We start from the raw sequence: 26,881 nt of genomic DNA, 5'->3' as shown, positions 1-26,881 counted from the left end.
TACATGCATTCTGAATTCCATGGCTTTTTAATTTAAGTAGTTAAGGGCACTGTCCCCAGGACAAATGGTTTCATAGTTGCTAGTGGTCATTTTCTAAATTGCTTCAAAGAAACCCATTAAAATGAGCCTGTCAGTATAATGAGGCTCAGCATAAGAAGGCAGTGCCCATCCTGTATTGTTCTCTGCACCAGAACAGGGAAGGCGTTTGCTCCAAGACGATGGTCCTGATACAAGTGAAGGACTCTCAAGTTACGTCTTTTTTTTTTTTTTTGTATCTGTTCATTTCTCTCCTTTTATGCAAAAAAGCTTTCTCTGTCCCTGTTTGTTCTTGACCTTCCATGTTTCCATTAATCTCCGTTTGCCTGCGCATCTCTCTACACCAAATTCCCAGGACTCAATGACCTGCAAATTGCTGTATTCATCTTGTTTTTGGTGCTTTGCCAAAACGTTGCTACGGTTATATATGGCACAGAGTCTACGAGACAAGGCAGTTTCCACCTGAAATTCAATCACGAGAGTTCATATTTTTTTTAATTTTTTTTCTTTATTTATTTATGATAGTCACACACAGAGAGAGAGAGAGGCAGAGACACAGGCAGAGGGAGAAGCAGGCTCCATGCACCGGGAGCCCGACGTGGGATTCGATCCCGGGTCTCCAGGATCGCGCCCTGGGCCAAAAGCAGGCGCCAAACCACTGCACCACCCAGGGATCCCGAGAGCTCATATTTTTGAAGTCGATGTTTGTGTTCTTTTGCGTCGATCACATTCTCAATAGTTTCCACAGTGGAATAAGAATAGAAATAGAGAGACGCCTGGGTGGCTCAGCGGTTAAGCATCTGCCTTGGGCTCAGGGCATGATCCTAGCATCCCAGGATCGAGTCCCACATCGGGCTCCCTGCATGGAGCCTGCTTCTCCTTCTGCCTGTGTCTCTGCCTCTCTCTCTCTATGTCTCTCAGGAAACAATAAATAAAATCCTTAAAAAAAAAAAAAAGAATAGAAATAGATGAGAAAAGTATTGTTAGTTGAAACCTCTTAGCTACTGTCTGAATGTTTCGTCTCAGTGTTCAGAGTTGGAAAACAGTTTATACATTTGTTTTTAACCAGAGTTTCATGAATCCTTTTTCTCAGCAAGTTCAATCATATTTCAAAAAGACACTAACGAATGTAACATTCTGCATTTGGAGTAGCTTTAAGAAGATCCTGGGAAACAACGTGCTTTTAAGTAGAAATCGTCCTGGAGATGACAAAAGACACCCTTTGGCTTTGCTGCATTAATATCCGGTGCCTTGATATTGCAGGCGGATAATAGCTGACGGTCCAGTTACACGGACAATGAGACATGGCTGTCTGAGGACATAGTTCTGCTGATTTATACAGAAAGCATTACTTTTTAAGACAGAAAAATAACTTGTACACAGGGACTTTTTTAAAGAAGTGAAATGCTATGAATACTCCTCAGTTATTCCCATTTTTGACTTAGCTACTCATGTTTTTCTTTTCTCACGTGTCAACAAGCACTACATGTAGAAGTCAAAATCAGAAAGGTTTAGTGGGAGGCTCGAGGCTCCACAGGGGCTCCAGCAGCATCAGCTGTGTGAGCGGGGCTCTTAGCCTGCTTCCTCTTTTACAGCAGGAGACAAGCACCCACATGGGAGGCGGGGCCTGTGGTTGCAAGAGCTCAGCAACCAACGCCAGTCTTTATTTCCGTCCCCGCACCGATAAAGGTCCAGGGCGCTAGGGCTGCATTCACGCAGGAGGGGCCGCGCGCAGTCCTGCTCAGCCCTTTGCCAACAGGACCGCGTTTCGGAGGCGCGGAGACTGGAGCCCCGGGCCATGCACACAGGGTGTGTCCTCTGTGCTCCGTGCCACCGCTCCCTTCTCTGGGCTCCGTCACCTCTATGGTGGACCTGGGATGCTCTAGACAATGTGGGGAGCGTGCCCTGATTTACACAAATGCATTTTGGAGGGAAATCCTTCATCCTCCAGGACGGCAAGAATGTTGAGTGCTGGTAGGTTGGGGGCTTCTGTTTAACCCATAGCAACTTATTTCCACAGTTATAAAGCCCAGTTAAATGACTTTTCTGGAAACAAAGGTAGCTATATAATGTGGGCTGGTAGCCTGACGCATTATTTGTTTGCTGTGTTTGGGTTCAGGGTGCGCGTGCGGGCCTGTGCGCACAGCTCTGTTAGTTTAGGAAGGAATATTGCGGAACGTCCACTGTTCCTTAACATGCAAATGAATTTGGTTGCCTGCTGGCTTCTTTTGCAGAAAATCATGTAAGATTTCCAACACACACACACACAAAAAAAAATAAAAATAAAAAAATAAAATAAATAAAAAAAAGATTTCCAACACAAAGATAAGCCATAGGAAAGTCTAGCCATTCATGCATTAGAATTGCTGAATTAAAAAAAAAAAAAAAAAAAAAACACCCCAAGGAAATTCTTGGAATCTGCTTCCTCTTTGACACTGATCTAGAGCTGCTCTTGCTTTGCTGTGGTTTAAGTAATGCAAATGCACTTTGGCAGGATCCTGAAGTGAGTTCTTGCACCATTCCTGGCCCAAAGGAAGCTCATTTCTGGACTTGAGTGTGTTGATGTCTTAGTAACTGGTATCAAGAGCAAAAGATTTGTTGGGAAGCACTTAAAGATTGGAGGAGGTAAACAGAACCGTCCGTCTGTCATAGAACTGCTAAAAATGGGAGTATCTACTTTCCTTAATGAATGAGAGGAAATAAAAACCATACATACGACATGTAGAGGTTATATTTTTAACCAATGATTTTGGTTTGAGACTTAGACTTGCCACGGGACAAGTCTTTATTATTTTTTAAAGATTTTATTTATTTATTCATGAGACACAGAGAGAGAGAGAGGCGGAGACACGGGCAGAGGGAGAAGCAGGCTCCCTGCGGGGAGCCCGATGCAGGGAGGACCAGGACCTCAGGATCACGCTCTGAGCTGAAGGCAGATGCTCAACCGCTGAGCCACCCAGGCGTCCCAGACTTGCCACTTCACTTCCACTGCTCCTGACCCTGTCTCTTCTGCAAGGTTACTCTCTCTATACTCCTGCACACTAGGCAGCATTAAATATACATTCTTCTCTTTTCTTGTACAGCTGTAAGTTCATACCTCACTGCTTTTATTCCTGAGGACTTAAAGTCAGAGCATGTGTTCACTATCAGCTGTCATTGTCATGTCATCCGGCTCCCAGGGCAACCCTGGGAACACCTGCTCATGCGGAGTTTGCCCAGACACGTGTTCATATCCTTTCTCCTGCTGCCTTGGAGACAGACATCCGAGTGTCCCTCAGGCCGCGTTCCTACGAAAGTATCCACCTGAGCTAAAATTTCATGAGATCATGAAACCCCAGCAAAGCTCATCCCCCGGTGAATTCAGGACATCATGGCAGCCTTGCAGGAGTACCTCTGTTGTGCTAAGAAAGGATAATGAGGGGATATCTCCAAATCTATATTCCAATTTCAGGAACAAATGTGATTTGGGAGACTCTCTCCTAAGATACATAGGATGGGTTTTAAAGTGGTTGTATCTGATTGAATATTTCTTGACCATCTGTGATACCCCAGAAAGATAAAATGGTAGATTTGGGGGAAGAGAAGATGTGACATCACACATGGATGGAGCCAGAAGAGGGCAGGGGGGCAGTTTGGAAAGGGTTCTGTGAACCAAGTGTAAAACTAACAAGTTTTAGGGTCCAAATCCTAATATTTCAAGAACACAGAGTTAGGAATCCATTCCTACCTGAGATACAAGTATTGGACAAAATCAGGAGAGTGGGATCCCGTGATTGAACCTGGGAAGCTGCCTGTCTCCCTCGAGCAGATTTGGTTAGCCAAAGTCAGGTGAAAAGAGGCCATGAAGACAACAAAGCTGCAGAAAGTAGTGGAGGGAAGATCGTGTGTGGGGCTCTCGTACGAGCCAGTGCCATCGGTTTCTCATTTAAATCATTTGGGATGTGGCTAACGGCCCACGGTGTGGCTTATCGTGGTCAGTGTTCCACGTGATCTAGAGCAGATGTGGTGTTCTGCTGTCGTTGGATGAAGTAGCCTGGACATGTCAGTCATATCCCATCGATTGGTGGTGGTGTTGGGTTCGGCTGGGTCCTTACTGATTTTCTGCCTGTGGTTCTGTTTCTGAAGGTGGGGTCTCGAAGTCTCCAGCCGTAATGGTAGCTCCATCTATTTTTTTCTTTGAAATTCTATGTGGTTTTGCCTCATAAAGTTTGACAAAGCTCTGGTGTTAGATACATGCATGTTGGAATCATACGTCCTCTTGGAGAATTATGGAATACAGTTCTTTTCCTTTTTTTTTTTTTTTTTCCAGTTCTTTTTCCCTCGTGATGTTCCTTGCTTTGAAGTCACTCTGTCTGGCATCAATGTAGCCAGCCTTGCTTTCTGCGGGTACGGTTAACATGCTGCGTATTCCCCTCCATTTACTTTGAGTCTGTATGTGTCTTTATATTTAAAGTGGGTTTCTTTTTGGGTTTTTTTCTAAGCATTATTTATTTATTAGAGAAAGAGAGCATGCATGAGGGGGTAAAGGATGGCAGAGAGAGGGAGAATCTCAAGCAGACTCCCCCGCTGAGTACAGAGTCCACGTGGGGCTCTGTCCCAGGACCCTGAGCTGAAATCAGCAGTCAGACGCTTCACCGACTGAGGACCCAGGTGCACCTAAAGTGGGTTTCTCGTGGCCGACATATAGTCAGGCTTTGTTTTTTAGATCCTTGCGTACAATCTGTTTTACCTGGGACACGTAGGCCATCGGCCTTCAGGGTTACTACTGATACAGCGGGCTTAACGTCTACCACCCTTGTTACTATTTTCAATGTGTCGCTCTCGTTCTTGGCTTTGCTTTTTGTCTTCCTTAATTACCATTTAAAAACACACCGCTAGTTAAATGTTATTATCCCCATTTTATAGATGAAGAAGGCGAGACTCAGAAGCACTTAATATTTTACCAGGCACATGTATTTAGTTGCTAGTGATAACAGGGATTGAATTAGGACCATCTGACCAGCAAATCTCTGCTCCTTCCATCCCTTGAAACTACTTCCAAGATTTACCTTTTATTTAAAAATTCTATTAAAATTTTTCAGTCCCTATCCAAATATAATAACCATATGAGACTCTAAACCATGTATAATGGTCACAGTTTAGCTGTTGGGGGGCAGGGGGAGGTGTCACATGCAGCTGGCATTTACAGGCAGGTGCTGCTGCAGGCAAGTGGGGGGCACAGGTGGGAGACAGGAAGGTGGAGACCTCTGAAATCGGGCGGTGCCCACCTCTCATTTTCTCCCATCTGCGGCCCTGTGTCTGCATGGGTTCTGTTTAGACCAAGTATAAATTTTATATTCAAGAACATACATAGTGTAAGCGCTCAAGCTTTTGAGCTCAGGCTCAGACCTGGATGCTTAGAGTCGTCGACACATCAAAAGTTGTTTGAGGTGAGAGATGACATTCATTCTCTTTTATTGTGGTAAAATATATAGAACATGATGTTTGCCATCTTAACCATTTATCAGTGTGCAATTCAGTGGTATCAGGCGTATTCACGGTGCTGTGCGCCTGTCGCCGTAGAGAGAACCACCAGTCCTCTGGCCCAGGCCACCGGGAGGGACCGCGTGGCACGGCAGCAAGGCTGTCCCCAGCCTCGTAGTGACCCATGGGGTGAGCTCGGCTGCCCCACACTGCCCAGCGTGACCGAGGCACGAGCACCGCCACACATGCTTCAGGGACGTGTGCAGAGTGGAAATGAGCCCTCTAGTGAAGAGCAGCTCCATTCTGTCCTTTCTCTGGGTAGCTTCTGGCCATTCTTATCATGTTTAACAACTTTTATACACATGTAGTGTATTTATATTCAAATATCCCCCTATTTTGAAAGTACATCTAGCGAAAAAGGTGACAACCTGTTATCCAGTAAGATGGTGCCCATCGTTTGGACACGTAATAGCCTAAGAAATGCCACTTGGCTCTGAGCTACTGGCCTGTTTGGGGTTTGTCCAGACATGTCTCTGGCCACTCATGTTGTCCCTGCCCTCGGGTTCTCTCTCTCCACCCCATACATTTTCAGGTCCCTCAGTGACGGTGCCGCTCACCATTGTGGAACACCCTCCTGGGAGCCTTCGTCAGCCTGCTCCCTGCAGGCCCCACTCCCCACGGACTGATAGACAAGCCGGGCCCATCCTGGTCAACACCTGGTGCCCGCCCGAGCTTCCCTCCGTCCCGGCACACAGGCCTCGCTCCGTCCCTCCATCCCTCTGTCCCAGCACACGGGCCGCCCTCTGTCCCTCCATCTCTCCGTCCCTCTGTCCCTCCATCCCGACACGCAGGCCACCCTCCGTCCCTCTGTCCCTCTGTCCCTCCGTCCCGGCACACAGGCCTCACTCCATCCCTCTGTCCCTCCATCCCAGAACACAGGCCTCGCTCCATCCCTCCATCCCTTTGTCCCAGCACATGGGCTGCCCTCCATCCCTCTATCCCTCCGTCCCTCCATCCCTCTGTCCCTCCATCCCAGCACACAGGCCACCCTCCATCCCTCTGTCCCTCCATCCCTCCGTCCCGGCACACGGGCCTTGCTCTGTCCCTCCGTCCCTCTGTCCCGGCACACGGGCCGCCCTCCGTCCCTCCATCCCTCTGTCCCTCCGTCCCAGCACACAGGCCACCTTCCGTCCCTCTGTCCCTCCGTCCCTCCGTCCCAGCACACGGGCCTCGCTCTGTCCCTCCGTCCCTCTGTCCCTCTGTCCCAGCACACACGCCGCCCTCCGTCCCTCCATCCCTCTGTCCCTCCGTCCCTCTGTCCCGGCACACAGGCCGCCCTCCGTCCCTCCATCCCTCTGTCCCTCCATCCCAGCACACAGGCCACCCTCCATCCCTCTGTCCCTCCATCCCTCTGTCCCGGCACATGGGCCTCGCTCTGTCCCTCCGTCCCTCCGTCCCTCCGTCCCTCTGTCCCAGCACACACGCCGCCCTCCGTCCCTCCATCCCTCTGTCCCTCCATCGCAGCACATGAGCCACCCTCTGTCCCTCCATCCCTCCATCCCTCCGTCCCAGCACACGGGCTACCCTCCTTCCCTCTGTCCCTCCGTCCCTCTGTCCCGGCACACGGGCCTTGCTCTGTCCCTCTGCCCCGGCACACGGGCCGCCCTCTGTCCCTTGGTCCCAGCACAGAGTGAGTGAGTCTTGTCTTCTTGTGGCAGAAATCATGGTCTCTGCTTCAGGACGGCACGGACGCCGGGTTGTGAGTCATTGTCCCCTAAGGGTGGTGGTGGCCTTACGGTGTCTCCTTTCTAGGACTCTTTCTCCTCCTTTTTCTGATGAGTAAGTGGGACCATGTGTTAAAGACATTCGCACCTTACCTTACCTTACCTTAGTGTGCATTCCCCACCAACGAGGGTCGTCACACCGCAGCCCACTGTCCCCAGAGCCGGGACGGTGCCCAGGACACAGGAGCCACTGGTCAGGGTTGATGTGAATTTTTAAAGTCAAGAGGCTAAGTGGGCTATTTACTATTCCTGACCAAAATTTTAATATACGAAGCCACCCCACTAAGTAATTGTGTGTGTGCATGTGTAGGGTGATAAACGTTTAATTTTGTTTTCACTTACCGAGTTTTGGAATGGTTTGTGCCGCAGCAGTATATAATGTGTACATTGAATAGGATATATGTTAGGGTTTTGCCCTAAGATCGTTAACTTAATCCACATGAGAGTTAAAGAAGCTGAATACTCAAAGCTCCTTGGAGGGAGGTGTTAGTAAGCGGAGGTGAAGAAAATCTTCAGAAAAGGCAAACATCAACCAGGAGACTGTCACTGGGTCATTGTGGCAGGGAATGGCTGGCTGGCCCCCAAACCCGTCTCCTGTCTCCTGTGGACTTGCCGGGCGCCCCTGCAGCTGGTGGGGGGGACACAGAGCACCAAGCCAGCCACTGGCCGAGCTCGTGAAAACCCTCTCTCCCTTTGGATTCCGTCTGCTGGCGGGTTGGAGGGACCCATGCAGGACGACTCCGGGAGTCACGCATGGAAGATGACAGATCCCGGTGAGCCTCGGGGCAGATGGCCCCCACAGGCACATGGGGGGCCTGCCATCCACAGGGCGGCCTCACAGGTCATCCTGGGCAGCTTCCTGGGCATGTGGCTGCACACTGGGTTCCGGCCATGTCAGGAAGGAAGGGACATGCATCGCTGTGCCCCATACATTGGTGCATGTTAGCCATTTGGCCCCAGGGGAGTGAAATCCACTTCTTCAGAAGGTCCATGAGCCTCCAAGGCACCTTCCTGGACCAGCTAATTTTGCAGAAGATATCTTACTATGTGGAATCATTGGCAAACTTTTATATTGGAGAGCTGTGGAATACCTACTTTCCCTCCTGTTCCTACAAACTGTGGAGGAAATTGTTGCATTTCGTCGAACACTCGGGACACCGAGTGCATTCCCCTGAGCGTATCCTGGTGCTCACCCAGGGTGATGGTCTGGAGTTTTTTTCAGGATCATACTTGTTTTGCTTTGACTGTTTGTCTTTAAAGTGGCTTCTGTGTGTGTGTGTAGCATAGGTGGATATGTGTGTGCATGTGTACGACATATACAGGTCTCCTAAGGAGTGAAATGTTTTTATAAAAGGCAATTAAGTCCTTTGAAAATAACAGCAGAAAAACCAACCCTCATGGCGCAGCACCTTTATGCTGGCACAGGCATTGATCTGATGGCAGGTGACTCTGCAGAAGAGCTGTCCTGGCACATCTGTGTGGCGATCCCTTTATTCCAAGGACAAGAAGAGAGATATGCCATTTTGCTTAAAGCAAAATCCATCATTTACACACCTTCTCTACATCCCCACCTGGGAATTTAAAATCATGTTAGGAGCTTTAATTAAGGAAGCATCACAATAGGCCTGTGGGTGAGATGAGAAATATTATCCCAATTTGGCTGGTAGGCAGAGCGATACAGAGGAGTGTGAGCGAGCTTTTGAAGGTCACCCAGTGAGTTAATGAAATCCTTGGAAATATGTCTGTCAGTGGCTTTTTTTTTTTTTTTCTGTTGGTACAAGGGTTTTAAACCTTTCCAATGAGTACTGGTTTTCCAACGGATGATTCTGGGGCGTGGGGCCATGGTGGACACAAACTGGCCATGGAGCCGTGGCTTCCATCCTGGGTTGCTGGGGAGCTGTCATCTTCAATGAGCCTGAGAGTAAATGTCCATTAAATCCACCACCCTTCGTGAATGCAGATCATCCTTGAAGTCTTGGGCTACCTTGAGTTCCCCCCAGAACCTCAGCGATAGCCACAAGTAAATGCCAATGTGTGCTCTGAAGAGATTTTTCAGGGCGCCTCCAATCCCCCACAGAATTCTGGTTGCACATGTAACTTCCAGGAACATTTTTTGTGATGACAGTCCAGGTCAGAGGAAGGTGTCACCACCTGACATTTCCCAGCCTCCATCTATATGCGCGTGTTCTGGAAGGAAAGCATCTGAACCTGTGCTAAGCTTTGTCGTGGCCCGTCTTGCCAAGCATGTGTTTTATTAAATTCTTTCTGAGACTCTACATGAATAAACATATGCCTGGAGCTGCACGCAGGCTGCTTTTGTAATCTATGTGAAGTCTTATCGAATTCTTAATTCTGACAAATCCTATGAATACAGAACAGCCTTTTCACTCCTACTTTAAAAAGTTAGTGCTTGAAGAATCAAGACCCTTTGGAGTGTCCAGTGAATCCCTTGAGCTGTGTGGGGCAGCTGGTATGGTGGGTGCAGAGGACGGCAGGAGAGGGTCTGTGCATGGCGGACAGCGTGGGGTGTGAGGGAGGGGTGCAGGGCTTGGAGAGGCTCAGCCTGGTCCTGACCCTGCTGGTGGCCCCATGACAGTGGGTGCCCCATTCAGTCCCTGAGCTCGAATGCAGTTCTCTGTATGGAGAGGGCTGGGGCTCTCTATCTGTGGGTGTGGGGCCGGCACAGAGTAAGTGCCTGGCCAGTGTTGTTCCTTTTCTCTCTGTCGGCTACATTTCCATGAAAATCAAGGGAAGGAGACTGGCTTCCTAGGAATGTAGTAAGAAAGAGTCCATGGCAATGATAGTGACAGAAATCAAGTAATAAGGAGCTCATTGTGGGTATCCCGTGAAAGACAAGTTTATGTGTCTATAAATAAATTTCAATGTATTTTATACACGTGTATGTATATAAATGTAGGTTAGAAAAATGCATATGTCCCCTACTGCTTAGAATGGGGTTGCTCTAAGGTTATCAGCTATCTCCTCTAGGAACCAGAACTTTAGTTAGGAACTTTAAATTGCACGTCTCACCGCAGAGAGATTTAGTGTGTGCAACTGGATACTAGGGACAGGTAATGAGCGAGGAGGATCCTCAGGAGTAGTTTTATTTCAGCATCTTTATAAATATTCAAGTAAAAGGAACAGAACCTAAATTCTCTACATCTGTGTTTAAATGTATTATACATTCCCTCATCCGTCTGTTCATGCATCCATCCATCTGTCCATCCTTCTATCCATCCATCCATCCATCCATCCATATGCTAAACCCTGTCCCAGATATAGCACAATCCAGCAATGGCGGCACATAGGAAGCCAAATCCATATTGTGGTGAATTCTTTTTTTTTTTTTTTATAAATTTATTCTTTATCGGTGTTCAATTTGTATTGTGGTGAATTCTGCAAGTGAGGTGTAAACAAAGCTTCCCGGGGGTACGGAGGAGGGCACTAGTGAAGTGTGATCCCGTGGCTCCAAAGACAAGAGGCAGCACAGCTGCTCAGCCTACGGTTGGAAGGGAGCATAAGGAAGGAATCTTAGAGAACATCCTTGGCAACAGCCCTGCTGCTTCTCACCTGCATAATTATGGTGGATGTGTGACATCAGGGCAGGTATCCCTCATGCCACAGAGGAGTCATTAAAATCATTAAAAGGGAAAAGCTTTCTTTCTAAGAATTTTTTTTTAAACTTTTCATTGGCAAAGATAATCGTGGAAACGATGTAATCCCACTTGTGGCTAGCTCATGAGAAAGGGATGATCACAGAATGTGCTGACTCTGCCTTGTGGGATGCGGACTGGCAGCCTGAACGGGGCAAGGAGGCCCACTTCCCCGGGGCCAGGGGTTGAGCTACGGAGCCCAGGTCGCCCACTGGGGCACGGGCGGAAAATCCCAAAGGAGGGAGGAGCCCTTAGCGGCCTTAGTGATGTCTGGCCAGACCTGCACTGTTGGTGAAGACAGAAGGGGAGCCGCCTGGTAGTTTACATTGTTCTTGCCTTTAAAACAGGAATAAGCAAAAATCAAGACAAGGCAAAACAGAAACAAAAGGAATAAGCAAGTTTAGTTCAGTCTAGACAGTCACGCTCCAAGCCACTTGGAGGGCTGGTGGCCGCCATCCTGGACGCCCAGCTCCTTGCCCTTGCAAAGCACAGTGGGAGCACAGCGCTCTCCCCAGACAGGTTCAGGGGCCACTGCCCCAGGCGGCTCACGGGGCTTCGGGGTCACCCCTCCAGCCTTTGCTTTTCACTGAAACACCTAATAAATAATTAAATAGGCACGAAATCTGGAAACAGATCGTCTTTATACTCTTCCATGCTCAGGTCTCATTTTAATTTTTTCTGACATTATCATGATTAATAATTTCCCTATGCTGATCTTGGGAACGCAAAATTGTACAAGTTTAACATTTAAAAAAGAACATGAAGAAAGGATTGCATAACAAAATCCCTGTCCTAAGAATTAGATTTTACCTTTCCCTCAATAACTAGCAGCTTACTTCCTAGGAGGATATTCACTTAAAAGCGTGTCTTCTGATGCTGGTTGCAAATTAGGAGCCATAACACTGTTCCCTACCTGATATTTTTTTAAATTGCTTTTTTAAAAAAAAATGATGCAAGCTCCTTGGAAGAAAAATGCTTATAAAGCCAAAATGATATCATAATTACTATCATCTGCAGTGCCCACCAGGCTGCACCGTTAAAGTAGGTCGAGAGTTGGTCGAGGGAGGCTTTCCTGTACGTAAACATGCCCGGCCACGCGGATGACTGTAGTCTTGCTCAACTGCCTGACGGAGGAACGCCCCCAACCCCGGCGGCGGCAGGGCCTTCACAACAGACCCTTACTGCTCGTGGCCCCACAGGCTGGACATCGGAGATCCCAGAGCTGGCTGCTTCAGTTCCGGGTTTGCAGACAGCACCTTCTCCATGTCCTCACTTGGGGGAGGAAAGAGGAGAGATGGTTTGTGCCTCTTCCTCTGGGGCACCAGTCCCTTCTGACCAGACCCCCACCCTTCTGGTCTCACTTAACCCCAGTTCCCTTCCACAGGCCCCATGTGCAAATACAATCACACTGGGGCTCGTCATCAGCACACAAAGGGGCCCTCACAGCCGTCAATGCCAGTATACCATAACACACATGTGGGCTGGCCCCGGTGTGGGCAGCATCTGGGCCCTGGAGGTGGCTGGGACAACAGGTATGGAGAGGGACCCTGCTTTGGGCTTCTGCTACCGAGCACTTTCCTCCCTCCTCTGGCATTTGCTGACGCAGGCCCTGCTGCTGCTGCATGCCCACCAGGGTCTTAACCATGTCTGACCCCCACCAAATGTCTGGAAAACACCGCAACGCTGTTCCCACCACCACAGTACTGACCACATAGGCAGAGGTGCATCTGTCTTGTCCAGTCTGACACACCGTCAGCACCCAGCAGGTGTTTGTCCACCAAATGGGAGACTGGGACATTGGGGAAACTCCTCTGTAGGGAAATCAGGTCCATCTCTGGATGGCTTTGCCTGGTGTCCAGAACCACAACCCCCGGCCCTGGCCCAGGGTGCAAGAAAGGTAACCAACCCTTATCTATAAGACAGATATTTCCTGAGTTCTGACCAGGGAGGTGCCAGGTGAGTCCACTCTGTCCTGGGGCCACACTGTGGACAGCACAGAGCCTCAAATTTGGGGAGACAGAAAGTGGGTAAGAGGAATGGGCCCCTCCTTCTCCATAGGTGATCTGAGCTCTGGTCATCTTCGTTTCCCACATGATTTCACCCCCGCTGATGGGTTCCAGGGAAATGGGACAGGTGTACCTGCTGCATGTGCCCAGCTCAGTCAGTGGCTTTGCTGTGGCTCAGTCTCGAGACCACGCCCCAGGTGTGCTCCGGTCCCACCCTCAGGCCATGGGAGGTGGCCCCAGTGGCCCCTGGCCTGCGGCCTCTCCCATGGAGGCTCCACCTCCTCACTGCTCTCAGGCTGGAAAGCCTCTGCATTTCCTCCCAGTAGAACCTGCTCTCTTCTCCAGGCTTTGCTCGATGCGGGTGAACAAGCTTTGGAATCTTTCTTACTTACTGGAGCCTTCAGGGAAGGTGACAGTTTGGCGGTCGGGAGAGCCACCTGGGGTGTTGGAAGCTTGACACCAGCACTTGCTTTCTGTTCGCCCTTCTGTCCCCATGATCCACTGTCTTCCGGGTACCTCTGCCTGATGCCAGGGAGCACGTGGATGTCAGTGAGGATCCGGAACAGGTCCCCATATCACAAACAAACAGATAATCACAGACTGCCAAGGAGGAGGGACAAAGGGCCGCCCGACTGGGTTGTTGCCCTGGTCTTGCTGTACATGTTCCCTTCCTGGTTCAGGCGGAGAGCCAGGGCTGTCCTTCCCAGACGGAGGGGATGGGCCCCGGAGACAGGGGTGGGAGGCCCTCTCGCTCAGACCAGAGACCCCTGCTGAAAGGTGATGGCGCCACCGCGGGGAGGGCTGGGTGGGAGCAGGAACAGCGCTTCAGAAGAGCCTTCCCCTGTGGTCTGAATGTGTTAGGTCAGTAGGAAACCATAGTCCTGGATGAATTAGTGACAGCAGGGTGGCTGCTAGGGGCTGGCGGAGGTGAAGGGGCTGCCCATGGTGCAAGGTCCCGTTGGCCAGGTGAGTGAGTTGCAGATACCCGGTGGCACCTGCTGCTAGAGAGACCGGCCCCCATGAAAATACAAAAACACCATAGGTCTCCTGTTAAGAAGTGTTCTCACCAAAACAAGGGAAAACCTACAAAAACACGAGGATGTTTTTGGAGGTGACAGTGTCATGGGTGTAGACAGACCGCTCTCCCCAGGATGTTCCTGGCTCACGTGTGTGCTGTTACCTGTGTCAGTCGTGCCTCCCTGAAGCCAAACGACCCTTTTTTAAGGAACAGCTAGGTATTCTTTTCTTAGAAACCACCTCCCAGGGTTTACAGGATGCATGTCTGTGCATGAGGGAAGCGTGTGGTGTACAGAGGAGGCAGGAGGGGCACCTGCTTGGCACCGGATTAAACACTTCTCATGTGCTCATCACAGTCCTATAACAACATGCAGTAGTGCGGGCCCCTTTCCCACGGGGAGGAACTAAGCTACCACCCCGACCAGGGGCTGTGGGTTGGGGCCTGGGCAGGTCTCCCAGCAGGTCTGTGCTCCTTCCATCCGTGCCCAGGGCTGCATTCCCCAGGAAGCCCCACTGGCAACAACCTGCCTTCACAGATGAGTCCTTACACTTGTCTCCAGATCTTCTGACTTGTCGGCTCATTTCTGCTCTGCCTTTAGTAAGCTCAGCATGAGGCATGCATTTCCTTTGAATTCTGTCGTTTCAGGGACATTTCCTCGCTGTCTTTAGGCTAGAGAATGTTCTGTAACTGAACAGATGGCCGGTTGACCCCACCTGTAGTGAGGAAGAGGGGAAAGCCAGTGGAATAACAAGGAGGAAGGTCAGGCATTTTCACTTCAAGATTTCATATGGAAGGAGAAGGACCAGTGACCTTGAACAACAAAATGCAGAAGGCTCATTGTCTAGATCTTGACCAACAGTGTCCATCTCTGGTATGATTCATTAGCTTTAGTGACTTATTTCTCCTTTTACTTTTTTTAATTAACCATCTTCTAAATTTTTAAAAAAATTTTACTTGAATTCAATTTACTTAGCATATACTGTATTACTAGTGTCAGAGGCAGAGGTTAGTGAACCATCATTTGCATTCAACACCCCATGCTCATCCCATCTCATGCCCCCTGCATGCCCGTCACCCAGTGACCCCATCCCCGCCACCTCCCCTTCAGTGATCTTCAGTTTGTGTCTTAGTGTTCAGTGTCTCTCATGGTTGTATCTCTCTCTCTGTTTTCCTCTTATTTTATTTTTCCTTCCCTTCCCCTAGGATCCTGTCTTTTGTTTCCAAAATTCCACATGGGAATGAGATCATATGATAATTGTCTTTCTCTGATTTATTTCACTTAGCATAATACCTTCTACTTCCATCCACGTCATCACAAATCACAAGATTTCATTCTTTCTGATACCTGAGTAAAATTCCATTGTTTAGATAGACCACATCTTCTTTATCTATTCATCTGTTGATGGACATCGTGGCTCCTCTCACAGTTTGGTCATTGTGGACACTGCTGCTGTGAACATTGGGGTGCAGGTGCCCCTTCAGATAACAACATCTATATCTAGTAATGCAATTGCTGGGTCATAGGGTAGCTCAATTTTTCAATTCCTAAGGACCCTCCATCCTGTTTTCCAGAGTGGCTGCCCCAGCCTGCATTCCCACTAACATTCTCGCCAACATTTGTTGTTTCCCGTCTTGTTAATTTTCCCCATTCTCACTGGTGTGAGGTGGGATCTCATTGTGGTTTTGATTTGTATTTCCCTGATGGCAAGTGATGTTCAGCATTTTTTGTCAGTGGCATTTCTATACACTAACAATGAGGCAGAAGAAAGAGAAATCAAGGAATCAATCCCATTTACAATTGCGCCAAAGACCATAAGATACCTAGGAATGAACCTAACTGAAGGTTAGGCAAAAGATCTGTACTCAGAAAACTATAGAACACTCATGAAAGAAATCGAGGAAGACACAAAGAGATGAAAAAACATTCCCTGCTCATGGATTGGAAGAATAAAGATTGCGAAAATGTCTGGGCTACTCAGGGCAATTTACACACTCAGTGCAATCCCTATCAAAATACCATCAATGTTTTTCACAGAGCTGGAACAAACAGCTCTGTGAACAATTTAGAATCAGAAAAGACTCCAGATAGCCAAAGTAATGTTGCCAAAGAAAACTAATCACAATTCCTGACTTCAAGCTGCATTACAAAGCTGTAATCATCAAATAGTATGGCACTGACACAAAAACAGATGCATAGATCAATGGAACAGAATAGAAAACCCAGAAATGTACCCCCAGTTCTTGGTCAATTAATCTATGACAAAGCAAGACAAAATGTCCAATGGAAAAAAGAAAGTCGCAAACTTCAGCAAATGTTGTTAGGAAAACTGGACAGCCACATGCGGAAGAAAGAAACTCGACCAATTCCTTACACCACACACAAAGATACACTCAAAATGGATGAAAGACCTAAATGTGAGACAGGAAACCACCAAAATCCTGGAGGAGAACACAGGCAGAAACCTCTCTGACCTTGGCCACAGCAACTCTTGATAGACACGTCTCCAAAGGGAAGGGAAACAAAAGCAAAAATGGACTATTGGGACTTCAGGATAAAAAGCTTCTGCACAGCAAAGGAAACAATCAACAAAACCGAAACACAACCTACAGATGGGAGAGGATATTTGCAGATGTCCTATCAGATCTTTATCATTTGGCTAGTATCCAAAATCTATAAAGAACTTACCAAACTCAACACCCCAAAACCAAAAATCCCATCAAGAAATGGGCAGAAGACAGGAATAGACATTTCTCCAAAGAAGGTGTTTTTCCCTTTATATAGTCCAAATTTTTCTTAATGGGAATCAGTAAAGTTCTTCTGTCTATGCTTCAAGCTCAAACAACCCAATGTGGCATGTGGTGATTGCTCCCAGCACAGACAGGTGCTCAAGCTCCAAGGGAACCCAGGAAAAGGGAGACTCTCAGGGACAGGCCAGTCTGCTCCCCTTCCCAGTCTCTGGGGTTTGAGGTGATTGCTTACAAAGGCTCCCTAATCCTTATATCCAGCACTTGTGCACCCCTCCCTTATGGGCTGCTCTGACTGTCCTGTGAGGCACCTCTGCTGACACACCCAGAGGCCTCCTTCCCTTACTAGAACCAAGTATGAGATTGAGAGAGATCGGGTTTCAAGGCATGTCTGTCTCCCCAGCAAATGGAGACAGTAGCTAATGGACTCTTAAGAAAAGTGGCCATTTATTCCTTTGGGAGGGAAGAGAGGCCTCCCAGAAGATGCCTTCACCACTCAGACTTTGCAACAACTTACCAAAGGTCAGCTGGTGGAATCAAGAGGAGAGAATTGTGTGCGTGTGTTTTCTGATGCAGAGGCCACGTTAGTGCTCATGAGATGGTGGCTGAAGCCCCAAGAAAGCCTGCCCTCTGGGCGGCCAGTGTGTCTGGGCCAGGGAGGAGGGTGCCTCTGCCTGAGGGAGCAGCGGGGCTGCTGACTTGCAGATCCCTCAGCGCTGCTTCCCCTGGGGACCCAGGCACTGTAGCAGGCAGCCGGCAGGCCTGAGTGGAACAGCGGCCAGGGGTGGGGGTGGGGGGTGAGGATGGAGACCTTTGTGCATGATTCAATGGCTTCTGCTTCTGAAGAAAGTAGTGAATGAGATTCTTACAATAATGACAATATACCTGCACCAAAACCAAACAAGAAAAAGCTTGTGGCTATTACCCTGGCAAGTTCTGTTGGGACTTAGCTCCCAAGGCCTGTTTCCTCTTCTGGAAATGGGTACCAGACAAGATTTGCATGATGGAACGTCCCGTAGTGTCTGATACGTAAGCAAACCTGAGTAACTGGCCGTGTGCACCATTAACACATGCAGTTTTCTGTGAGTATGTGTCTAATACTATTTTCATTCTTCTAAAGAAAGTGTATTATTTTCTTTACTGTACTTCACAGATCCTAGCAAAAACAATGCTCAAATAATTGGTGTTCAAAACTTTTATTTAATAGAGTTTTTAAATTCTAAATTCAGTTTTCTGGATTATAACCAGGAAGTTATTAGCAAATTATCCCAGAATTTGGGTCTTCTTTCCTGGCTCAAAAATCATTTTCTGTGTTTTTTGTTGTTGCTGCCGTTGCCACAGCCAATAGCTGCTGTTTCACTGGGGGACAGTCATTAGATCAAAATGTTTGTTTGGGACCATACAAAGTGAATCATTTCACCAGGGTTTACGATTTTCCTCCAAGGATAATTGCAGTTTTAAAGGACTCATTTAGTAATTGGCTTGGATCCCTTCATGAGGGCAGCAAAATGCAAACATGATCAACACTCTTGGCTGCAGCAAAGGAGCCTAAAGAATCCATTCACGTTGGTGTTTGAAGACTGGAAGTTCAGTTTGCCAGAAAACATAATGGACTGTGTCCTGCGTCTGAGCTCACCTATCTCAAAAGACACAGATCTTCCTTCCTCATCTCTGAGAAGAGATGAAATAACAACACTTTTCCTCACCTCGTTTTATGAATGATGTCTGCTCTTCTCCACCCTGATTCTTAGCTGGACTGGGAGATGCTTGCACAACTGGCCACACAGAGAGTTGGATCCACCTTTAGTTATCTTGTAAAATCTCTAGTGAAAGAAGTCAGTAAGTCAGACAAAATAGAGCAGAGAGAACTTGCAGGAAAGCCGTGAGTCTGAATTAATCAGCTCTTGGCTTGCTGACACACGCCCATCTTGGCGCCCCTGCCTCCACGAGACTTCCCCTGCTCTGTGTGGTTGTGCCTGCTGCCCTCACGAGCCCCTTCCTCCTCCCGGGTCTCCTACACAGATACCCCCTGCCTGGGTTAGAGTCACAGGTTCTATCAGGCACCGTGATCACTGCATTTGGCTAGATTGTGGGGTGGTGTATATTGCACTTATTAATATATAATAATGATTTCTAAACATATGAAAAGATACTCAGCCTTTTTAATGATGAAAGAAAAATTTTATAAAATGTTATATTTCCAAAACATTTCTTAATGCGCCAGGCTGAAGGCCTTGGAAACTCCCTCCTGTGACTGATAGAGTTTCTTTGAAGGGAAGTTTCAGATGCATAGGAGTGACATCAGCAAAATGCTGGAGCAGCAGCGCCAGGTGCCAGCTCTCCCATGGAAAAATCAATATGTGGAAACCATCAGAATGACTTTGTCAGAACACTGGAAAAATAGGTAAAGCTAATAGCAAGCTTAAAGCTTATCAAGTAAGCTTAAGCAAAGGGCAACTTAAAAATGATTTAAAAAATTTATAGAAGTTTTTTTTTGCCCTCAGCCCACCCGTTCACCAGATTTTATACTATATATATTTTACCACCATACACTCACACACACACACACACACACACACACACACAAACACACCCAACTTCAATGAGGAATTTAGGAAGCCACATATATACCCAGATCAATATATGTGTTTAGAAAAAAAACCTGAGAAGACTATGTAACTTTTCACTTCAGGCTCATTGCAAGCCTAGTCCAAGTGATGGAAGATGCCCCAGTGTAGAGAAAATCTGAAAAGACTGTGAAGTGTCTTTGTTTGTTTGCTTTTTGGGGTTTTGTTTATTAGCTCCTGTCATTCTAAGAAATCTCTGTCAAAACACTTTCTTGGGGCACCTAGGTGACTCAGTGGTTGAGCGTCTGCCTTTGGCTCTGGCGTGATCCTGGGGTCCTGGGATCAAGTCTTTTATCAGGCTCCCCATGGGGAGCCTGCTTCTCCCTCTGCCTGTGTCTCTGCCTCTCAGTATGTGTGTCTCATGAATAAATAAAATATTTTTAACAAATAAATAAATAAAACACTATCTGGACACAATGCTAATGAAGAGGTTCTAGTAACTACATACCACGAAAAATACTTTATGAAAGTTAGTAAAGGTACTGAATAGATTACTGTAGCCTTCAAAAAATAAAAATAAAAAACAAAGAAACCAGACAGCCCTGGAGAAAGATTTCCAGAGTTACCACATTATAAACTTTAAATGTCTAGTTTTCTATAAAAAAATAAAAAAGCATACAAAGAAGCAGGAGCATGTGACCCATTCAGAGCACTAAAATAAACTGAAAGAAAAGATCCTTAGAAAGTCCAGCCAGATATTAGACTTATTAACAAAGATTTTTAAAGCAATTGTCTTAAATATACTCAAAGAACTAAAGGAGATTGGGAAAACAATGTATGAATATAAGGAGAATATAAAGACAGAAATTATAAAAACCAAACATATTCTGGAGGAAATAAAGATCTACAAATCTAATATCATTAATCTTATTAGATTAATTATCCAAGTAGGCTAAACACAAAGAGACCCACACAAACACACTATAATTAAACCATTGAAAGACAAAAACAAAAAACAACCCCCACAAAATCTTGAAAGTGGTAAGAAGAGCTACTCATCACATGCAAAGGACTCTTAAAAGCTTATTGCTTGGTTTCTAACCAGAAACCATGGTGGCCAGAAGAGCAGGGGATGTTATATAAACTTATAAACTATTGGAAGAAAAATGTTACATAAAAAATCTTTTATCTACTAAACCTGACCTTCAAAATGAAGGCAAAATTAAGACAGTTCCATATAAACAAAAAATGAGAGAGAGTTTGATACCACGAGACCAGTTCTGCAAGAAATGCTAGAGGAAGTCTTTGGAAATGAGGGTGGTAGACAGTAACTCAAAGCCACACAAAGGAAACGATCTTCAGTGAATGTAAATACATGAGCAAATATGAAAGCTGACATTATTGTACTGAAGTTTGTAACTCAATTTTTAAATTTCCTACAGTAATTAATAGACAATTATATAAAAGATAATTATAAATCTGTGTTATTGGGCACACAATGTATAACGGTATAATTTGTGAAAACCAAGACGAATGGATCTATACAGGAGGAGAGCTTTTATATGCCATCGAAGTCAATTTAGTGTCAATTTGAACTGCACTGCTATAAATTTGAGATGATAAATGTAATCCTAATATCCCAAGCTTATCCACAAAGAAAATATCTAAATATATATAAATACAAAGGGAAAGTAAAGGGAAATCAAAATGGTTCACTACCAAAAAACCCACTAACCACAAAGGCAGTAATTGAAGGAAATGAGGGACAAAGGACATTTATATACTCATAAAAGTGTCAGTTGACCAAGAAATTGTAACAATTTTAAAAATAGATGCTCTGTTTGGTAACAGAGTCCTAACATATATAAAGCTAAAAATTGATATAATTGAAGAAAGGAAAAGATAGCTTAACAATAATAGAGACTTAAATACACTTTGGATAATAGATAAGATGTCTCAATAGAATATCAATAAAAAAATAGAGAACTTGAACATTTTTAAACAACTAGATATAAAAGACACAGAACACTCTACCCAATAAGATCATTGTTCTCAAGTGGGCAGGGAACATTCTCTGTGACTGGTATTATGTTCAGCCATAAAACAGGTCTCAATACATTTTAAAAGATTGAAACCATTCTAAGTATCTTCTTGAGAATAGAATAAGGCTAGAAATAGGAGGATTCTAGAAAATTTACAAGTTTGGAGAAATTAAACAAGACATTCTTAAAAAACAAAAAACAATGGTCCAAAGAAGAAATCACAAGGGAAATTGGAAAACACTTAGGGATGAGTAAAAATGAAAATACAAAGTTAGGAAATGTTAGGAAAAGTTACAAAGCCTGTGCTCAGAGGTAAATTAATAACTATAAATGCCTACATTGAAAAGATCTCAAGTCAATACCTAACTTTACACCTTGAGAAACTAGAGAAAGCCAAAGCTAGCAGAAGGAAAGAAATAATCAGTAGTATAGCAGAGAAAATTAAAATCAGAAATAGAAATACAACACTGTCAACTAAACTAAGAGTTGATTCTTTGGAAAAAAAAATTTTTTAAGATTTTATTTATTTATTCATGAGAGACTCAGAGAGAGAGAGAGAGGCAGAGACACAGGCAGAGAGAAAAGCAAGCTCCCTGTGGGGAGCCCGATGTGGGACTTGATCCGGGGACTCCAGGATCACACCCTGGGCCAAAGGCAGGCACTCAACTACTGAGCCACCCGAGCGTCCCTGAAAAAAAAAATTTAAATTAATAAACTCTTAAACTAATGAAGAAAAAGAACAAGTAAAATCAGAAATTAAAGTGGAGACATTACTACAGACCATACAGAAGTAAGGAGTATAAAAGAATACTGTGAATAATTGTATACCAACAAGTAAGATTACCCCTATAAAATGCACAGATTCCTACAAAAATGAAAAGTTACCTAAACTGACTGAGGAAAAACTGGAAAATCTCAACACATGTAAAACAAATTAAGAGATCAAATCAGTAATAATAATAAAAAAAAAACTCTCAAGAAACAAATGTCCAGGAGTAGGAGGGAACTTCCTCCACAAGTTCATGGGCATTTATGAAGAACCTACAGCTGAGACTCCCAGCACAGCATTACCTAACAAAAAGGTTCATTCTACAAGAAGACATAACTATTTTCAATGGCCACAGACTACATTCAGAATATAGTCAAACTGCACGACGCAAAAGCTGATAGAAGTATGAGGAGAAATAGATAAATCCACTATTATAGTCAGAGACTTCCAAACCCCATTATCAGAAATAGGGAGATCCACAGGCAGGAAGCCAGTGAAGACACAGCAGAACTCATCGACATTAGTCAACTGATTGACCTCTGTAGACGACTTCATCTAGCACCAGCAGAATACACCTTCTCAAGTTCGCATAGGACATTCACCAAGGAGATGGTATTCCGGACCAAAAATCTAAACTTGGACCTTATACCAGTCACAAATTTAACTCAAAACAGATCATAGAAATAAATGTAAAATGCAAAGCTATAAAGCTTGTAGAAATAACCATAGAAGAAAACGTAGGTGACCTTGGGTCTGGTGATGACATTTCAGATTCAGCACTGGGGAACAGTCCATGAGAGGAAAAAGGGGTTAACTGGACTTCATTAAAATTAAACACTGCTCTGCCAAAGACATGAGTATGAGGAAGAAACAGGAAACCACATGCTTGACAAAATCTTTGCAACACACGTGTCCAGTAAAGGACTGGCATCCAAAACCTATAACAACAATGGGAAAACACACATAGAGACAGAAAGTGCCTGGGAGTCATCAAGAGTTTGGGGAAGAGGTTAGGGTGATTACCGAATGGCCAGAGTTTCTGCTGGGGGATGAGAAGGTTCTTAACAGTGGTGCTGCTGTGGAGCATCGTGAATGGAAGTAAGGCCACTGAATAGGATGCTTACGTCTGCTTTGAAAACGGCACATTTTCTGTTATCTGTATTTTACCACGAGGAAAAATATTCACTTAAGATACAACATGCACTCCTTTTGTCTGTACTAATTAAATTACAATTTATTCCGTAGAAGTGCTCTTCTGATCACATGTAGAGAGGCAGGGCTCTCCACTACAGCAGGGTTTATAGAAACAGAAGACTGGGAAAGACTGCAATTGTCCATCTAAAAGCTAATGCTTCCTTTACAGTGCATCTAGATCATGAAGGCTGAGAAGCCAGCCAAGTGAGTCAAGTTCCCATGTGCAATTGGGACTAATTTCAAAGGTCTTGTATTTCATTACTACTACTACTACTACTACTACTACTACTACTACTACTACTGCTACTAATAATAATAATAAATAATTTTATTATACAAGGGGTGCCTGGGTGGCTCAGTTGTTTAAGCATCCCACTCTTGGTTTTGGCTCAGGTCATGATCCCAGAGTCATGAGATGGAGCCCGATGATGGGTTCTGTGCTCAGTGGGGAGTCTGCTTGAGATTTTCTCTCCCTTTGTCCTTTCCCCTCCAAATAAATCTTTTTTAAAAAAAAGTAAGATTCAGAACCACTTATGTCTTGTGCCTCATCAAGTGAAAACAGGGTCAACCAAGACCAGTACTGAAAGCAGATAGTGCCCAGCATTTGTTCCGATTGGTGGGTCCCCAGGCCGTAGCAGGTGTGGAACACTTGAGCCTTGTCTCTGGGTGTATTTATGCATGTGTGCTCATACAGACATGACTGCCTCTGGAAAAAGTGCCCATAAACCTGGAGGTGGAAGTCGTCTGTGAAGTGAATAGCAGATTCCCACCTGGCGCCGTTTGGCATGGTGATCTTCCCCACATGCATGCACTACATATGCACGGTGTGGATTTAATAGGAAAATTAAGAAATCATCACTTTAGAATAAAAAAGGATTGATCTTTACTCCTTGGAATCTTCAGGTCTACGTGAATATTGAAAAATGAGCTATCCCTCCCTGGTCTGCAGAGGGTGGTGCCAATTCCCCTGGACACCGGGCCCCAAGGCGGGGAATCAGAAATCCCACAGTTTGGAAAGAATCTTTTTAAAAGAGTTAAGAACAAAGAGTCATGAGGATAGATTACCCAAAAGGTTTGTCTTCTCCTATCCCAGGAGGCATGAGGCGACTAAAGCCATGGAGTTAGGACAGAGAAAACACAGGTACACACGGACAGGAGGATGGGCTGGGAGTGCATTGCACCTGCATCATCCTGCAGAGCTGCGACCCAGCCCCAGCTGGCCCACCATGCAACAGATGAAGTGTTTTCCATTCAGAGGATAAGAAAAGGTTCGAATTAAGAAAATATATATCAGAAGAAAAAGGCTTAATCACGTGTGATGGGAACATGGGGGGAGGGGAGGGTAGCCCCCAGGTCACTTGCAGCTGAAATTTGAGCCAAAATAAGTTTTTGTTCCCTCAGATTCATCAGTTAGCATCAAAGACAGGCTCTTACATCACCTCACTTCCTGAAATTGCCCAAACATAGCTTCCCCATGTAAGATGATAAAATTTAACTATTCATACACTTTAAATATTAAACAATATCCCATGAAAATGTATCCTAAGAAACATGCACATTTATTTTATCTTAGGATTTGCAGCAACACAACTTTTTGGCTACCCATTGTAATCTAGTTAACTATTACGTTACTCAGTCACATGCAATACTTTTGGTACATAACCCTCAGGAAATAGCAATTTTCTCCTCACACTAAAGGCCGGGTTCATTTTTCAGCCCAGTTGAAGTGAGCTTATCATGGAGCTTTTTGCCTTAAAAGTGCATTATGTTTTGTAGCAATAAGAAAATCAAGAGTCACACATTTTTTTTAACCTATCAGCATCATTAATCTATAGATCTGTCTGTCTGGTGAGGTATGTGGGGGATTCTCCATCAAAAGCTAGTATTTTGGAATCTGCCTTTAGCTCAGGTTGTGGTCTTGGGGTCCTGGATGGAGGCCTGCGTCAGGCTCCATGCTCAGCCTGGAGCCTGCTCTTCCCTTGCCCTCTGCCCTTCCTCTCCCACTTGTGTGTGCTCTCTCCGTCTCACTCTCAAATAAAAACAGCTTTACAAAATAAACTGTTACCGACTGCAGCCGGCAGCAACCTGGCAGCCTTCTGCGTCCCTGACCCTGGCACAGGCCATTCCTGATGGAAGGTCAAGTCCCCACGTGTCTGCCTCCTAGTGTGGGGGACGGGTTAGCACCTGCCGCAAGAAGCTGCTCTCTCCTGTCACCAGAATGCAACCTGACGCTATCAAGTACACACTATCAAGCAATTGAGTAATATCAGAATTCACTACTTTTTAGAGGAGAATCAAGTGGCTCGTATTACCTGTTACCCTATTTTAATTGTCTGTAGCAACACAGGGGCTGGTGGCCCAGGTGACTGGAAACTGGCAGCATAGGATCCTTCACTTCTGTGTGCTCACAGGAGGCCGGCTCACCTTCCCAAGCGTCCTCCTCTGCACCTAAACACACAGTGAATGTCCCCGACAGGTACCAACAGCCACAGCTTCCTGGGAGGGGAAGGCGTGGGGTAACAACCTGTTGTTTCTGAACCAAAACTACCATCTGCCGGCTGGGAGTTATGACCCTGAGTGGCCAGGCCCTCCACCCCATGGACGGGACGATGGGGTGTCATCCTGGGATGTTGGGGTGCCTTATGTGCTGCCCCTGACCCCACAGTCCTGTCCTGCGTGCTGGGCCTGGGCATTCCTTCACTCACACGGCCAACGTTATTAGATGCCCCCCTCCCCCTCCCCCTCCCGTGGGGGAGGATTTCAGAAATGTAGCAGGAAGAAAAACATTGTTTTAAAGCGTCTAATTTGAAGAAGCTTATGGTTGAGAAAAGAAGGAGAGGAAGTTTGGAAGATGAGGGGTTGGGAGGGACGTGGTGTTTCTGTGGGATGGAACACGAGTTAGGCCTGAGAAGGAAGCTTAGGTACAGGCTGCAGTGTGGATGGATCTGAAGACTCCACCAAGGGAAGTGGGTCGCAGACGTTACACCCTGTGTGACTCTTTTTTATGAGGATGGCAGGGTGGGCATCACTGAGAGCAGAGGGCTGGTGGGGGGGGGGTGACCACTGACAGGTGCGGGTTTCCTTTCAGGGAACTGGGAGGTGGCGATATTGCACGACATGACTAAACTACAAACCACTGGACCGTAGGCCTCACAATAGTGAACTCTGTCCTGGGGGTTTCTTAGTGGGTAGCGGCCACCAGAGAATTTGCTGGGTTTCCACGATCCCTAACTGGTAACTGAAAAAATCCAAGTTTCCTTATTTTAAAAAAATGAAGAGGCAAACGAGACGAGCTATCCTCTCCTTCTGCCAGGTGCTTGGATTCCCTGGAGGCCCTGGAGCTCTGGTCAAAGACACCAGTGTGGGGGCGCTGGGGATGAAGCACTGAGGAGCCCGATGCTGGCCTCAAGAGTGGGAGGAGCAGCCCTGTGTCTGGCATCTTGGAGCGTGAGGCAGCACAGTGTCCTATCATTGGAGCAGAAAAAGACAGGAGGGAAGGGAGGAGGGAGAGAGGGAGGAAGGAGAGAGAAAAGGAGGAGGGAGGAGAGGGGAGAGGGAAGGATGTCATCCCCTGTCATCAGATCAGCCTCAACAGCTACTAGGA

At 46.1% G+C, this 26,881-nt stretch overlaps 1 protein-coding gene and 1 long non-coding RNA gene across 16 annotated transcripts in view; both read left to right on the top strand.

The window, feature by feature from the left end:
• DLGAP2 (DLG associated protein 2) overlaps positions 1–26,881 on the top strand; it is a 697,194-nt gene that overhangs the window by 397,760 nt on the left and 272,553 nt on the right. The window lies entirely within an intron of this gene.
• The window catches only part of LOC144305777 (uncharacterized), a 47,262-nt gene that overhangs the window by 17,231 nt on the left and 3,150 nt on the right, over positions 1–26,881 (top strand). The window lies entirely within an intron of this gene.

This window comes from Canis aureus, chromosome 36 (assembly GCF_053574225.1).
Source record: "Canis aureus isolate CA01 chromosome 36, VMU_Caureus_v.1.0, whole genome shotgun sequence".
Lineage (NCBI taxonomy): Eukaryota > Metazoa > Chordata > Mammalia > Carnivora > Canidae > Canis > Canis aureus.
Note: the sequence above shows the minus strand (reverse complement) of the source record. Positions and strands in the feature narration are given on the sequence as shown.